The sequence below is a fragment of the Artibeus jamaicensis genome, unplaced genomic scaffold, assembly GCF_021234435.1.
Source record: "Artibeus jamaicensis isolate MK-2021 breed Jamaican fruit bat unplaced genomic scaffold, CSHL_Jam_final scaffold_916, whole genome shotgun sequence".
NCBI lineage: Eukaryota > Metazoa > Chordata > Mammalia > Chiroptera > Phyllostomidae > Artibeus > Artibeus jamaicensis.
Genome location: NW_026522059.1, coordinates 27,335,573 through 27,353,676, shown reverse-complemented (window position 1 = coordinate 27,353,676; position 18,104 = coordinate 27,335,573). Strand labels below are relative to the sequence as shown.

The 18,104-nt window shown below is 37.8% G+C and overlaps 1 protein-coding gene across 2 annotated transcripts in view; it reads right to left on the bottom strand.

The window, feature by feature from the left end:
- RNF19A (ring finger protein 19A, RBR E3 ubiquitin protein ligase) overlaps nucleotides 1–17,683 on the bottom strand; it is a 46,479-nt gene extending 28,796 nt beyond the window's left edge. The window contains exon 1 of one of the 2 annotated variants that reach the window (XM_037131070.2): nucleotides 17,429–17,683. The gene's annotated coding sequence lies outside the window, so the exon portion shown is untranslated. Of the gene's footprint in view, nucleotides 1–16,839; nucleotides 17,336–17,428 lie in introns of those variants that run through there. The other variant, XM_037131071.2, reaches the window with a different exon arrangement.
- Nucleotides 17,684–18,104: the final 421 nt, after the last annotated feature.

Sequence of the window (18,104 nt, the reverse complement as noted above, 5' to 3'; positions counted from 1 at the left end):
ATATAATTCCATTGAAATAAAGTTCAAAAACAAGCAGAACTAATCTATGATGCTACAAATCAGGACTGTAGTTACCTTTTGCAGGCAGGCACAAAGGTACTTTGACCCGTGCAGTGGTTACAAAGGTATGATCACTTTGCGATAAAACACTGACCTACAAACTCATGATTAATGCACTTCTCTGGATGATTGTTACACTACAGTTAAAGGTTTAAAAAAACACAGCTTCTCATATCCATACGTATTCTTATACAATATGGACATGACTTAAAAAGTCATATTGATTTCCTGATACGAAATCTAGAAAAAAATTTCACTCAGGCAATCTTTATTCATGCCCATCAGTTCATGCTTTCCCACTATTTGCACAATTCTTCCTTAATTGTGAGGAAAATTCCTGTATTTTCTTCTTTATATATGTTTTTATTTTCACTTGCATTTCAAAGTGCTTTCTGTACTCTAGGGTTTTATATATATCTATATCTCTCTCTATATATCTATATAGGACAAGGTCCCTGAGATAGATTCTGTTCTATGTAGAACAGAATTGTGAGGGAATCTGTATTGGGGAGTTGTTCTGAGAATTTATTACCTAAAATATAAAACCCATGGCACTTAATCAGTATCACTGGAAGTATTTTTTTAAATATGTACTTTTATAAATGTGACAGCCATATAATTTATTATCCAAATGAAAACCTTGTGCTTTTTAATATTTAAGTCAGGATAACAGGAGCAAATTGGAACATATGGTTATCTCACTTAGGAAGTCTTTCTAAAATGTGCATATACACAAATGTGCCTCAAAAGAAAACAAATTTGAACATTAAAAATTTAATATTTTTGTACAGTAAAAAATACTATAAAGTAGCAAGACATGTCCCAGCTGGTGTGGCTCAATGGACTTAGTGCTGACCTGCATGCAAACCAAAGGGTTGCTGGTTCAATTCCTAGTCAGGGCACATGCCTGGGTTGCAGGCCAGGTCCCCAGTGGGGGCAGGGCGAGGGGGATGAGTGAGAGGTAACGAAGACACATTGATGGTTCCTTCCCTCTCTTTCTCCCTCCCCTCCCCTCTGTCTAAAAATAAAAAATAGATAAAAAATAAAGTAGAAAGACATGATGTATTAGGAAAACATAAATAACAATGAACAAACTTCCTCACTACACAAAAAATTTATTTTCATTTTTTAAAGCTTTTCTTTACTTATTTTTAGAGAGAGGGGAAGGAAGGGAGAAAGGGAGGGAGACAAACATTAATGTGTGGTTGCCTCACGCACATCCCTACAGTGGGGTGAGCAGAGGGGGCACATGGCCTGCAAAACATCTTGTGCCCTGACTGGTAATCGAACCAGTGACTCTTTGGTTCACAGGCCGGCATTCAATTCACTGAGCCACACCAGCCAGGGCTACAAATAATTTTTACACAATAAGTAAAAGATGTACAACCTAATAGCAGAATGAGCAAAAATACAGAGAGAGTTTGGAGGAAAAGAATTACAAAAATTATAAGGTAGGAAACAGTGTTCAACAATAATCACTGCTAGAGAAATAAAAATTCAAACATTAGATACCATCTTTGTGCACATTAATTCGATTGATAAAGGTTAAGAGTTGGTTGGTGCATGCTGAAAGAAGCATTTCACATACTATTGGGAGAGGTGCAAATCAGAATTTAGGGGGAACCAATCAGACATTATTAAACTTCAAAATGGAAATGTTCTTCAACCAACAATCCTACAAGTAAAATGTATCCTTCAGAAAATATAAGGACACAGGTGTGCAAAGACATATTGTGCAAGGAAATTCACTGACGCTTAACTGACAGAAGCAAACGGACAAAACCAAACCAAAACAAGATCCTCACAAAACTTGGAAATAACTTATGTCCAATTGGTAAAAATAAATGAACCAACGACAATTTATGTGTAATGACATGGAAAGATCTCATTATGCTGTTCTGAGTGAACAGTAATAATTGCAAAATAGTATGAGCCATTTGTGGAAAAAAACACACCCACACAGGCTTACACAGGTACACAATTTCTAGAAAAATGCTAAAAGATCATTAACAATGGTTACCTTAGGGAGAACAATCTTTAGTACTTACTTTCTGCCTTCTGCACAGTTTAAGATGGACTCATGAGCATCTATTACTGATAGTTTAAAAAAACAAACCTAACAACCTCACAAACAACAACAACAAAAATATTCTTCCCTAGAACTATTTAACCAAAATGAGGATGGAGTCTGTAGCTTGGGTATTTTGGAATCTTCTTCAGTAATTTAGTTGCAAACTCTGGTTAAGAACCACTAATACTAAAGATTGTTTACTATATATTCTCATTTAAAACAAAATTCTAGGCCCTGGCAGGTGTAGTTCAGTGGATTGAGCGTGGGCCTGTGAACCACACAATTGCGGTTCAATTCCCAATCAGGGCACATGCCTGGGTTGCAGGCCAGTTCCCAGCAGGGGACTCACGAGAGGCAACCATACATTGATGTTTCTCTCCTTCTCTCCTTCCCTTTCTCTCTAAAAATAAATAAATGAATAAAATCTTTTAAAAAAGAAAGAAAGAAAGAAAGGCCTCCCTGGTCCTTAAAAAAAAAATTCTATAGGCTTTGCCTCCAAACCAAAGCTCCTTGTTTTTTTATTACTTTAGGTACTAAAAATAAAAAAACCTGTTTATAGTCTCTGTCAGCCCGCAGGGTTGTGCAAGGTACCACTTAACAACCTATGGTTGGGAGATGGTAAGAGAGACTTATAAAAAGAAATCCATGTAACTTAATAATAACCTTCTGTAAAAATAAAACATGAAGGTGTCTGTCTATAAGCATGTGACTACAAAGTACTGGGAATGCCTCAATCAAGGAGACTCCGGACTAATTTCAGAGTTGAAATCTAGCCCGCATTTGCTAAACCCTGAGGTTACCACCATAAACAAGATAGACATGGTCTTTATTCTCAATGTGACATGTCTGGAGAAGAAACAAGTATTATAAAACCAATAATTATAAATACATATACAGAAATTTCTGTCTCTGTTACTACATCTACTGAAAATAGCTGAATCAATTTTTACCAAATTTAGAGGGACTCTATAACACATTAAGACAAATAATAGGCTAACACAAAATTCACCTTAAAATGAAAGCCATCCTGAAAGCCACCCGAAGCAAGACTAACAAGATTACATATAGCAGAGATGGAAGATATATCAATATTTCATCCCACCAACCCATCTAGATTTCCCCTCAACTTAATGATTTATAATTTCCAAGTTTTAGCAATATACATTTTTTCATTATTCTAACTTTGCAGATGGAAAATCAGAGACTGAGTATTAACTAAACCTAATCTCATTCAACCAGTATGTAAAATTAAGATTACAGGAGTCACCCAGCCCTGGGCCGGTGGCTCGGTTGGTTGGAGCATCATCCCATATACCAAAAGGTCGTGACTTTGATGCTCTGGGTGCACACAGGAGGCAAATGATTGATGTTTCTCTCTCTCCCTCTTCCTCTCTCAAATCAATAAAAACATATCTTTGGGTGAGCATAAAATTATATGGATCACCCATAACAAAGGGTTTTTCCCCAAGTTCACCAAATTTTTCCTCTACCATCTTCAATCTGCTGTTAAATCCATTCAGTATAATTTTTATTTCAGACACTGTACTTTCAGTTTTAGAATGCTTAATTACCATTTGGGGGGACAATGTCTTACCATTAAGTCACATTTTCCTGATTCTTCACATGTCCAGCAGTTGCCTGTTATAAACTGGATACTGTGAATACGTTAAAAGCCACTTATCTTCTGAAGAGCGAGGACACTTATTATACCTGGCTGTTAAATCACTAGCTGATCAAGTTGAACTTGTGGAGGCTTGGTTGTATGTTTTTTTTAGAATGGGTCTGTGACAAGCACAAATGTCAAACACCATTCTCCCCTGCAGAGAGTAATGGTTGAAATCTCTAGTCAGCTGTTTTAGCCTGACAGCTATTGTTTTCCATTGAGCTTCTTGGAATCTCCCGTGCATAGTTCAGGAGCTATCTGGTTATATGAAGGGAGTTTATCCATAAGTTTTAGGGACATAACTCCCTTCTTTCTGGTATTTATCCACTCAATTTCCAGCCATCCTGGTAGTTCCAAACTCCAACTCCTAACATCTCAAGCCAGTAAGACTGTGGCTTCTTGCTTGATTTCCAGCTGCCCTGTGCTGAATGGCCTTTTTCCTCAAAAGGGAAGCTGTATAATTTTTTTAATAGTTGGCAGTTTTTCTAAGGATAGCTGTACCTAGGCTCTGATATACAATATTCTTGAGTGTGTATATAATAGGAAATTTCAGCCTCAGCTTAATTAAGTATGTATTTGTTATCTCCACAATAGAAATGACTGTACTGTTTTAAAAAATTATCTTAAAAGGATTTCTTGTATTAGTAACACTTACAATTATAACAGCCTCTAGGAAAAACTAAATTCATTCAACTGTTTGTCTTTTACTATAAGTAACCTGTTTAAGTATTTATTTATTTAGTCTTTCAAAAAATATGTTCAATGCCTATCATGTGCCAGATACCCTTCTAGGTGACAGACATACAATAGTTAATGAAACAGACTAGGCCCCTGGAACTGTCATTCTAGTGCATCAAAACCAGGTATTGAACAAGGACATTTCAAGACTATGTCTTCCCCAGACAATAATATGACTTTGCAAGGACCAAAACTGTAATAATGTGATTCCCTTTTATCCCCCCATAATTTTGAAATTAAAAACCCCTTGACTTTATATTTGGCATATACAGATGTCCCATATACAAACATGTATGAAAATCCATTTTAAAGTTATTGTAAAAGACTATATATACTGTGACAGCACTCTATTTTTTTTATAATGGCAATGGCTTTCTAACACAGTAAATAGCAAACAATTTAAGTTGTACCAAAAGGAATGACTAGTTACCTGACCAAATGATCTACTAGAGAGAACATTCATTTAGCTCATTGTGCATAACTTCAGAAACCAATATTGGTAAAAAACCAAACAAACAAAATAAAACACCAGTGAGGAAAATCCCAAAACTTGACTCCCTTTTTTTGGCTTTACACTCTCACAGTGGTATGTTCCCTAGGGCAGTGAGAAAAGGAAGTATCTATTTTTCCATAGCATTTTCCATACAGAGAGCTGAAAAGAACCACCTATCAAGTTTAAATATGGCTAGGTACAACTTAATGTAGTAGCTGAGTACCAAAAAACAGAATTAATTACCATAAGCCATCCTTTAATCAGACCATAACTAGAAGTGATATACTAGAAATGCTGTATCAGCACACACTTAATTTTGGCACAAAGTAAATAAAGCTTTTGTAAACCTGAACCATCTCTATGTGAGAAGTTAGAGGCACTAAACTTTGAATTTTCATGTGATTTTTGTAAACAGAGATAAACCATTAAGTTCATTATAGTGCAGTTTGCTATTGCTCAAAAATGTTATTTCAATGTTTAAGATTATTTTTAAGCTAGTCATTTATCTTGCCAATCTCAAATTTGGAAATGCCGTATTTTCCTCTAATAAATCCTGGTACAGCTGCCAAATTCATCTAGAAAAGCAATGCAGGCTCTGGACATTATTCTGCAGTCCATATAACATTAAGGAGACAGACTCTCTTATAAAAAACTGACTGATTAAACATCTCTTATTATGGTCTGTTAAAGTAAAAATGTAACAGGCACAATAATAAATTTTTGGAGAATAACAATGCTTAAAAGTAACAGTCAACGCCCCTGGCCCAGTGGCTCGGTTGGATGCAGTGCTGTCCATACACCAAAAGGTTGTCCAGGTCAGGGCACATACAGGAGGAAACCCAATCATGCTTTTCTCTCACACTGATGTTTTTCTCTCTCCATCTCTCTCTCTCTCCCCCTCTCCCTCTAAAAGAAAACAACAAATCAATAAACATATCCTCGGGTGAGAATTAAAAAAAAAAAAGCTAATGCATGGGTAAGCTTAAGAGAAGCCCATGAAATCTCCAAAACTCTAACTAAATTGTGAATACATGTATACTCCAAGGATAGAATCTGTAGCTTTCTGTAGCTTTCAACACCCTCCAAGGAGTCTAAAGTATAAAAAAAGATTAACTGCTACTGCTGAGATGTTCGATTTTAATCTGTCAATAAAAGTTCACATCAGTTTCTATAAATCTTTTCTGTTCTCGCTAATTTAACCTAGTACAATATTCATATCTAGACCAATTATTAGCTCAGTTAGACTATACTTCTATTATATTATGATTTGAAGCTGCAGCTCTTTCCAGAAGAGTTAAGCTTTCGGGAAGGTTAAAAAAACAACTCTGATTAAACAAATGCCTCAGATTCATAATGCAAAAATAAACGTGAGGTATTTAGATGGCCTAGAGTAATGCATACATGTTTAAAAAGCAAAACCATACAAGGCTAATCAATACTGTATTTTCAAAGGACAACTGATTATAAATATGTATACACAAATATTATAGTGTTCTATCATCTTTCTTAAAATGGCAATTATCACTGAAAACTGTTTTTAAGTTTCTCATCCTTCCTAAGTCAGTATCTTTACTTAAAATATAATATCACAAAGAGGTAAAATATTTGATGCCCAATGAGAGTCAGCAATGGTGGTAGAAATGTAAATGTCAATTACTTGAACGTACCCTCAGAAACATGAACACATTATATGCAAAGATAAGAAAATTTGGGTTCTACGGATTGGTATACCAAGTGGTTTTGTGGCTTTAGTTCAGAAACAACCTCTCGATAGTATCATCTATAACAGAGAAAACACAATTATGGCAGAGATGTTGTTACATACTCACCTGTTTCATTTTCTTCTTGAGCATATAGAAGAACTACACTTTCCATTCCCCTTGCAGCTAGATATAGCCATGTGTCCAGTCATGGCCAATGCAATATGAGTACAATGATGCATGGCCTTTCCAAAACTAGTCCCTAAATCATCACTTTAAATATCTTTCAAGTTCTCTCTCTTCTGCGATTGCCTGGCTGAATGTAGTAATTCTAGTGGTTAACTCCAAGCAGGCCTTAGGGAACAACTGAGTCACAAGATGTAAGGAATCTGGACACCTGAGACATCTGCACAGTTCTCTGTGTAAAGTGAGAAATGGACTTTTATTGTGTTCCACCATGAGATCTAGGGGTTGTTTGTTTCAGACACAATTATCTTACCCACCTAGTAGGGGGAAATAAAATGAGGTAATAATTTAGAGTATCTTGGGGGGGATGTTTTAAATACTATACAAATATGAGTAATGATAGTATATATTTTATTCAGAGAATAAAGTATGAAATTTGGAGTCATCCAGTTTGGCTTCAAGTTCAGCTTCTGACATTTATTAGCTAGCTATGTGATACTGGGGGTAGAAATGTAAATGTCAATTACTTGAATGTAAATTACTAAGACAGTCGCAACTGTAAACTAGGAATAATAATGCCTATAGTCCATACAGATTAAATAAAATAGCATTTATAAAGAACTCAGCATAAGTTATAGCACAAATGTGACTAAACCATTTACTAGATGAAACTGTTGGAAGGATATCACACTTAAGGTTAGAAATAAATTTAACAAACAGTTGGGTCTGAAATGGCTTTTCTAATGTAATCCGAATAGTCAGCCACTTAGAAGTTTGAAATGCATCATTATAGTACATGAATTTCTCTAACATATAATAAATACAACTAGTGTTTTCAGCATTATGCATATACACCTACAAATCTACCCTGAGTAGTCTTTTCAATATTAAAAATGGGATAAATAATTTCAACTACTATAAATGGAGGAAGAGAAGGTAATTCAACAGATCATTAGTAATAGGCAAGTACCAGTTTCCAGCAAGTTTTCCCAAAAGTCAGTGCCTACCAAGTCTCAAATATACTACCTTGAACCCTAATATTGTTTTTATGGTCTCCCAAAAGCAGAGACTAATATTTCAGAATAAACTTTTTCTACAAGCTACACAATCTCCCCAAAGAAAAAGTTCTTAAATAGCTCCACAAATACACACCTGCCACATTTACCTACTTAAGCCTATTTGTGACTGGGAAGTAGAACAAAATGGTACTTTGTGGTTTTAATAAAACTCATTACTCAATCCATTACAAAAAGCAAGCTGCTGCAGAAAGAAAAAGCATTATTCATTCCATTTTTTCGATTAAAAAAAGATTTAAAACATTTAGGCCAGTTCATTCCAGGCCCTCTTTATTCAGCAGGGCGAACGATACTCTAATATGGAAACAGCAGAAAAAGCAGAGTGCAAATGTCAGGTATGATGGAGTGTCCAGAGACATGGGAAAATTAATTTTAAAATAAGTTTAAAAAAACGTATCTAACTGTAAAAAATTTTTGAACTGGTTAAAATACTCATTGCTACAGATCAACAGAAGAGATACACTAACCTAGCCTGAAATCTTAGCCAAGTCTGTCTACTTTTTTTGAATTTCAATTTCCTTATTTGACAGCTGAAGTGACTAAACCAGATAACGTCTAAGCTACTTAGTTCTAAAAGACTGATTCTAATATGCAAATTATAGAGTTTTAATACACAGCATACTTTAGGGTTAAAGTAGATAACTAAGATAAACAATTTTTGTTTCTTCTAAAAATATCTCTAGCCCTGGCTGGTATGGCTCAGCGGATTGAGTGCTGGCTGGCCTGCAGGAAAAAAAGGTTGCTGGTTCAATTCCCAGTCAAGGTACATGCCTAGGTTGCCGGTCAAGTACCCAGTTGTGGGTGCCCAAGAGGCAACCAAACATTGATGTTTCTCTCCCTTGCTTCCTCTCTCCCCTGCCCTCTCTAGAAATAAAATCTTTAAAAAATAATAAAAATAAAAATAAATCTCTAAATTCTCTCAAGTGCTTGTGTGTGTGTGTATGTGTATTTTGCCTTAGTAAATCCAGTGGAATGAGTATAATTTTTGCAAACTAAATTTTACAAGTTTTGCTATTAATCTGAATAATCCTACTATTTGGATAAGTACAAGTACTTTTAAGTGTTTGGGCTAACATTGTCCTAACCACTTTTTTAGGAAGTTTTTTAAAATAAAAATTATTGATAATAGCAGCATCCTGCTTCTCTTATTTTGCAAGTTCATTTGCCCCTTTCTCCTAAAGAACACGAAGGGTAAGGGGAGAGGAGACTTCTGGTAGGTAAATCATTCTGTGTGTGCTTAATTTTATGATGTATGTACATAAGTAAGTAAAGCACAAACTGGAAGAGTTCTTTGGTAGAAGTTCTAGAAACTGTTTTTTAAATTTTCTTGAAATTATAAGGTAATTCTCAGAAGGAACAACATCTTGGGAAGTAAGAGGCACAATAAACGATATGCGTGTATTTTCTTTTGGATACACAGCATTCGTGTAGTCTCTCTCTAAACATGTCCCCCCAAAATAAGATCAAAACTGAAACACAAAATGAAATATGTATTAATTTTGTAAGGGAAGAAAAGTAAGGAAGTATTTTCTAAAGAAAAACAGAAGGATCTACCTAAGAATCATACAAGTAAACAATCATAAAGGTTTATTATTGTTATGGTTTTCTCACTGGGAGGTCAAAAGAAACGGTAGATTCAACTATAATTCTACAATACACTAAATAATTAGACGCACTAGATATTTATAGACTCCTGGGAAATGTCAACCTAAAGACCAATTTGAAAAATCAGCAATCAAGAGAGAATGGGTGTCTTAAATAAGTAATGGAGATAAAAAGAATGAAAAGGCTACAAAGCTGGAACTATTTCACAAACACTAGTCATGTGCAGGTGCATGTGCACCTGTGAATACCCAGCGGCTCTTCTCAGAACACTGCGTCAACTTCATTTGGCTGTGGAACCTATCTTTCCAGTGATACTAGTGTTCTAATCTAACCTGTACATTTTACAAAGTGAGAAAACTGTAGTCTATGGCTACTCACTCTAATATATCACCACTAGCCATAGCAGTCTACTTCAGTTTATAAAATTTAAAAATTCTTAAATTTCAGTTCCTCCATTGACTAGTCACATTTCAAATGCTCAATAGCCATATGTGGCTACTGGCTACCATACTGGGGTGCAAGTCCTTTCCATCATCGTAGAAAGTTCTACACTGAACAGCAGTGGTCTAGAGATTATTTGATTTATCCATGTAACTAATGTGGCAAAGCTAAAGTCTCAGTCTTTGTTCTTCTATCTTACTTCCCAGACTAGACCTTTATTATAATCACCTGGTTCCTTTTTTAAAAATTAAATTTATTGGGACAACACTGGTTAATAACATTATGTAAGTTTCAGGTGTACAATTCTATAATACAGCATCTGTATATTTTATGTTGTGAATCACCTGGTTTCTGAATGATATTTGTCCTTTTGTTAAGATCTGCTTACAAATCTTCCATTTGCTTCCCACTGATAAATCTCAAACTTTGCCTGGCATTCAAAGCCTTCCACAATCTAACCTTAATCCCTCACCATTCTCCTACATAAAAACCACACTCTAACCAACTGCTCTATTTACTAAACATATCGACAAAATATAGTTTCACCTCCCTGGCTTTTCGTTAGCCTTTGTCTTTGCCTGGAGTATTCTTTTTCATCTTCTCTGCTTATCTAAAGTCCTACTCTTCTTTCAAGGTCCAACTTCTATCTTATCTCCACAAATCCTTCTAGGTCATTATTTATGAACAGATTAATAAAAATTATTTCATACTTTTAAATAGAAGTTTACAATTTTCTGAATACTCCATCTAAACATTTTTATGGTGATTCTTTGCTAGAATTTGGAGAAAAGTTAAGCAGAATAAAGGAGATGAGAAGTGTGTGTAAGTCTCTTACTGATTACAATATTTGAAAGGGTGACCAGAGCTTGCTAAAAAGACAGCATTTAAGCAAAGTACTTGAAGGAAGTAAGGGAGTTAGCTGTGTGGAAATCTGGGGAAAGAGTATCCAAGGCATAGGGAACAGCCACTGCCAAGGCAACTAGGGCAGGAGTGTGCCTGAAATGTTCAAGGCATAACCCAGGCGTCAGACGTGGCCAAAGACAAATGAGCAAGGCCAAGAATACAGGTCAGGATATAAAGGGGCCAGATTGTGTGGGGCTTTGTAGGCCACAGTAAGGACTTTGGCTTTTATTTTAAGTGAGATGGGAAAACTTCAGGAGCTTTTTCTTAAAACACTTCATTTATTTATTTTTAGAGAGGAAAAGGGAGAAAGAGAAGGAGAGAGACATCACTGTGTGGCTGCCTCCTGTGCACCCCCTACTGGGAACCCTGGCCACAACCAGGGCATGTGCCCTAGACTGGGAATTGAACCCACAACCCCTTGGTTTGCAGGCCAGCACTCAATCTACTGAGCCACACCAACCAGGGAGAGAGACTTTGGGGGCTTCCAAACAGAGATTGTTTAGAACCTGAATAATTTTAAAGGATACTTCTGAGGTTAAGAATTGAATGGAAGGAAAGGGGCAAGGACAGTAGTAGCATGGAGAAGAGTTTCAAGGCTACTGCAGTAGTCTAGGACAGAGGTGATGATGGCCTTATCGGTGGAGATGATAAAAATGTTCTGATGCATGTTTTGAAGGTAGAACTGATAGAATTTCCTGACAGCTCCCAAGAAGATTTTGTTCTGATTAACCAGAAGGCTAAAACTGCCAGTCACTGAAATGAATCAAGCTTTGAAATGAGCGAGTTTCGGGAGAAGCTAAGAGCAGGAGTCATATTCAGATGTTTAAGTTTTGAGATGCCTTATATATCTTAGGTGGGAGTGTGTATCCAAATACCTGTTTGACAACTCTGGAGCTCAGGAAAAATGTCTGGCCCAGAGATATAAATTTGGGGGAGGGGGTTATACAGATGGTGTATAAAATCATGAGCATGACTGAAATCACCAGGGTGAATATAGAAGGGTTAAGGACTGAGCCCGTGGCATTCCAACACTAACCTAATGGGAAGACTAGGAGATATAGTAAAGGAAATAGAAAAAGTGGAAGGGGTACCTTTTAGGAATTATACCTTCAGAAGACAAAACTTGTTGGTCTATCCCCATCAGTAGTTGAGGATAAACCCTCAACCACCCCACCACCCAAATATAAACTGTATCTTAAGAAGTGAAGAACAAAAAAGGGACAAATTGGAAGTAGTAAAGGAATGACATGACAAAAAAAGAATAATCTTATAGGATATAACCTTTTTTCTTAGGCCGGCTGAAACTTGAGAGTATTAAGACACTTCTGATATTTCTAAGAAAGGATTAGAACTCTAAAGGGACAGTCTAGTCTCTGACAGTCATAATGCAGGATATAAAAGATATAAGCATAAATCTTTGGATTGCTAAAAACTTTTGAGTGTATATTAGTTTCCTGTGGCTGCTGTAAAAAGAAAACATGATATGATGCATGAGTGGGCATGTTGTTGTGATGAAGTTGCCAATCACCAGTTATCCATAGCTGCGGCCTTCTGAATCATCTGAATAGTTTTCACAAAGGAATGTTCGAGCTTAAGCCAAAATCCGATGCAGGTTCGCTGCTCTACTTGCCCAGTCATTTGGAGTGTGACGGCCACACAGTACACACGCTCACTCAACAGTGAATTCGTCATTGTTCATGCATGCGCATTCCAGTCCACTCTCCTTGGCTGCCAGGTTACATCGACGTCTTGCAAACTGTTCCTGTCGTATTAACAATGGCTGGACTTTTTCTGGACAGACCTCGTATGTTACAAGAACATTTTGTATTAATTATTCATTGTAACTCATTCCAGTGGGAAACTTAATAGGACCCTCACATGCAGTAGTCTCAAGGGGACTTATTCCTTCGTTTTTATCCTGAGACTTGTTACTAATAATGAAAAAAAAATCCGTAATAGTCTTGAGTAGTTGAGTGTTTCAGAGACATAATTTATGCGAACCCAGTGAAACAGATGATAGAACATTCTTCCTCATTTTATGTACAGGGAAAGAGAATGAAGCACAGTCATTTTGGGGAAGTTGTAAAACCAACAGAAGCCAGCTGTCTTGACTTTCAATTCAACTCATTAATTTCAGTTAAATAACATAAAAGCTCTGTATTTGGTCTCAAAGGCAATAAAAAATTTTTGGTAAAAAGGAAAAAACATTTCATAAAAAATGCCCCTAAAGCTATGCTGTCCAGTGTAAGCATGTACTGGATTGAAGCAGGAATAACAGAATGTAAAGTCACCCATTAATACACATTAAAATACTATTTTGAATATACTGTATTAAATATATGATGAAAATTAATTTCACCTGATTCTTTTTTAATGAGCCTAACAGAAAATCTTAGATTACATTTACGACTCACATTATATTTCTACTAGATAGTCCTGCTGTACAGAGAATTATCAAATACTTTACATTGTACATAATTTATTCAGTTAGCAACTAGTTATTCAACACCTATTACTATTAGGCTTTATGCTAAGTGCTAAGACCTTAACAGTGAACAAAGAGAATGATCCCTGCCATCATAGAGTTTACATTATTTCCTACATGTCTATGGCACATTTCACATACATTATCACTTGTGATAATGCATGAGTAACTTAATGTAGGATATACTATTATATTATATTATATATTTATCTAGAAGCCCAACATTATTACATTCCCAACAGCTTCTCCTGGTTTCTGGCTCCTTTCCTCTGACTAGTTTGCTCCCTGCTTACAGCTCACCTCTCCCAGAGTACCTCATCAAGTGGCAACCTGCCTTGCTATTCACGTCACGGCAGGGCTATTTATACTTTCAGGGGTCTCCAGAGAAGGGCAGAGGTTGAAAATGCTAAGTGTACATAATTTTAAGGGGCCAAATCCAGTTTTTTTAATCCAAAATTGAGTCTTGAAGTTTCCTTTGGGATTAAACAAACTAGGGTGATTTTGAGCAGGCTTTTGCTGCGTAATTCAAGGTACAAACTTATTTGAAGGCTAAACAACTCCTTATCAGTTTTATCCTACTGAGGTTTTCACAATAGAAAACTCTCCCAAATAGGACTTTAAAAAACAAATCAACAAGTATTATATCTCCAATAAATGATTTTTTAAATTAAAAAGTAGGTAACATCAACAGGACAAGAATATATAATGCTTTTCAGGCTAATTGCCTACCTTTCAAGAAAAATGTAACCATAAACAAAATGATATTTCAGGTTTCATTGAGAGCTACAAAGAAAGCAATATAAGCAAAAACTACTTTACCAAAAGGTGCTCAATTTTCCTCTTTAATACAGAAAATATTATTGACATATGATAGACATATTGATTGACATATTGACATTTGAGAAACAAATGAAGTACCCACATTATAAACACCCAAAATTGATTTCACTGCAATTTTTGGTTGAAATCTAGCACCATCTGAAATACAGATGAGTTTAGCAAAGGAGCATTAACCCTCAATCTTTAGTTGTACAAGTGTGGTTACACACATACTTGCTTCATTGTTATATGTCTTCTGTCAGCTAACAAAGAGCTGATATTTCATGGCTTTAAAAAAAAAAACTAAGGAAAAAATAATAATTACTCCTGATTGTAGAAACAAAATCACCTAAGAAAAATTTACCTATTCACTATATAAGTAAGCAGATTAGCAATTTGCTACAAAGGATAATCAATCCAAAAATCTTTAAGCTAAAGTATTTCATATGTGATCATGAGTCCTTTCAGACCAGCATTAAACTCTACTAGTGCTAGTCTGTCAAATACAGTGTAGTACACAATCAAAAGTCAATTTAGAAATTCAACTTTTCCTTGGCTTTCAGCGCCAAATGGCCTAATTTGTATATGGACCTCCCTCAAAGAGCAAAAATAAAGCTTAGTCAGCATGAAATCAGCCAATGACAGTCAACTGTCACTTCTTAGTAATATCAGAAAAAATGTTTTTGCGATATCCTTTATAACCTAAGTGGAGAAGAAAAGAAACAGAAGGAGGTAATTCAGCTGTGCCTGCAATGAAATTCACTCCCATCTTACTCCATGCCCTACAATTAACTCAGGACTTTGGCATGTTATCACAAATATTTGTCTTCCCTCTTGTCCTTGAAAAACTCAGAAAACCACATTTTTTAGTACTCAGTGCCCTCCAGGTTAAAAAAAAAAAAAAGAGGGTGTGGTTATGATGAGAAACCAAATAATATCTGTAATAAAGCTGTATGTCTTAACATAAAATCAGAACCTGCCATAATATACAAGATTCTTTCAAATGTTAAAAAGTTTGCTTCAAATTACCTGTATCTAAATACAGGTAACAACAAATAGCATCTTTCAATCTGATCTCATTAAAGAGAGGTGACAGCAAATGCCTTACATTCAAAACTGCGAAAAACATTATTTTGTGACTCCCTTATTTCAAATTTGTTAAGTGCATTTATTTTCCACTAAGATGCTGAGGTATCTTTAAAAACAGATACTAACCTTACTACCTTTCATATGTGGAAATTAAAGTTTTCAGGTAGAAAAAAAAATCATTTCATTTAGCCAAGTAAAAAGGCACCCAAAATTCTACAAATCACCACCAAATTCTTTTTTAATTCAACATTGTTTAGATGACAGTAAAATGTACTGTCCTTTATACATATAAACTCTACTCCCAACTGAGGCATCCCCCAAGTGAAGCAACAATGCTTCAAGTAGCAACTATTTGGAGACTAGAAACTGGGTTGTGTTTCGACTCTTAAAATAATGTTGCAGTTCTAGAAGTTAATCTTACTGGAATCCTGGGGAAAGTTAAGAGATACTAAAAAAAAAGAAAAAATTAAAAAAATACAGTTAGTTGCCAGATATAATTTTTCCCTCAGAGAGTCACCTTGCAGTGACATTAAAATAGTTTCCACAGACACATTAAATTTAAACTTCAGTTATATTGTATACTGTAGTAAGAAGGAGAATATCTAACAAATAAAATGTTTTTATTGTTGTGTTGCATAACTTGGTTTTAAGTCCCAAGACTTAATTGTAAACCTTTACCATGGAATTGCATGTAGCAAGGAAAGAACGTTTGAAAACAAGAGTTAATAGGTCATTGCCATTTTCTAGAGAGAGAAATATTTACATTTTAATTCAGTTCAGACAGCTGGCTGTTAAGGAAGCATAAAGAGATAAATACGGTAACAGCTTGCATTATAAACAGAAGTAGTAAGAGTCGCATTAACATGATTAAGGGCAAAATTAAAAGTGAACTTTAGGGATATCATCAGGCTTCATATAACCAAAAGGGTCGTGGAATCAAGTGAAAGAAAGGAAAGCAAGCAAGCCATATTCTTAGGCACAAAAAGTGAAATGGAAAGATCACAAACAGTTTTAAGGCAACGGGTCATAGGAAAAGGTTGCTTTATGTCTACACTGTTTACTAACATATAAAAACTAGCATTTCCAGCCAAGCTGGGTTTGTAGAGGCACTTAAACGCTGTCCTTTCCAACGTCTACCCAAAAGAATATTCTGCAACATTTTGAATTGCAAATACCAACCAGAATAAAGCACCCTTCATATATCTCTACCTTCAAGAGCCAATGGGGAAAAAAATTTTAAGACCTTCTTTCTCCCATATATAGCCTTAACCACTCTCTCCCCTCCTTTATTTACTGCTCTTGTCGTGGGGTTAATGAACCCTAAACTTCTTTTCTTCCCATTAATGGAAACGGGGAAACAGCAATAGCAGAAGGGAACTCAGATACTAGGAAAACTGTAAAAATAGTGCCATTACTTGCTGGGTGAAGTCTGGAAACTCCCTGAAGGTTTGCATGAGGGAGACAATCCTGAAAGACCCCTGTTGACAGATACTTTACCCCAAGGCTATACCGTTTTTCATAGAACATCTGCTTCTGAAGGGGACGGCAGTCTTCTCGAGTGAACCTTCCTCACTGCATGCCTCCCTTCCCCTAGGGCCCCCCACAGCAGGGGTTGCCGGGCGCTGGCCTAGGACCCGATTTTGCAGCCAGGCCCGGAAATCGGTCCGTTAGAGCCGATTTCACCCATCAGGAATGCGCTCCACCCCGCCGCCTCCCCGTGGCGGCCGCCTTCGGTGTCGGGGAAGCGCTGGAGGAGAGCACTGCCTCAGCCCGTCACAGCCCTGCCGGGTCAGCCGCCGTCTCCACCGGCTGCCAGGACAGGACTCGAGGCGGATTCCATGCTCCGCCCCGGCCCGCACAACCCGAGGCCGGGGCAGGGGACGCGGAACCAGACGGAGGGCAGAACACCAGGGGCCAGCGCCGGCTCCAGCCCCGAGCTGAGCACGAGAGGGGGCGCCTTTCCCGTGGGATTTCCGAATCCATTTCCGTCCCAGGGAGGGGCGCGAAGGCAGCAGCGGGCCAGAGCACCTCGGATCGGAAACGGGAGCCGCCCCTGCCTCCCGCTCCGGGGAGCAACCTCCCCTCTTGCCCTCCCGTACCTTTAACTCCTAGGAGAGGTGGCAGGCACAAGGCTTCAAGCGAGCAGGCCCATCTTGTAGTGGCGGTGGCAAAGGCCCGACCAAGTACGGAGGAGGGTCCTTCACACCCGCCGAGGCGCCTCTCAGCTGGGGCGGGGGAAACAGAGAAGAGAGATCCTGGCCGCTGCTTTCCCGAACTCCTCCTCCGCAGTTCTGTCTTGACGGCTGTTCCCGGGAACCGACTCTGCAACTGCCATTCTCCCCCTCCCGCAGCCCCCGCTGTCTCCGCCTCCTTCCCCCCTCCCACTCCTTCCTCCAGCCCCCGCCGGTGCCGCCCCGCCCCGGCGCACCGCCCACGTGCTATACGTCATGGCGTCACGCCCACCACGGCCGTGGCTTGTACCTTTAGGATGCAGCCTTTAGCTAAGGCACCTTTACCCGCCTCACCCGTCCAGGAGTGGCCTGCCTGGGACCTGGCTACGGGGGAGTGCAGACCCCGTAGGGCGGGCAACTGCCCTTGCGGCCCCAGCACATCGCAGGACTTCACCTCGAGCTAGGCGGGATGTGGGGGCAGGTTGTTTCCTCCAAGCATGGGTGGGGCGGCCCCTGAGGCAAAGTAAGGTGTTAAACTTAGGGACCTTGGAGTTTTGAGTTTCTCACGCCATTACGTATTCGTGCCTCCGTTCTTGTGGTTCAC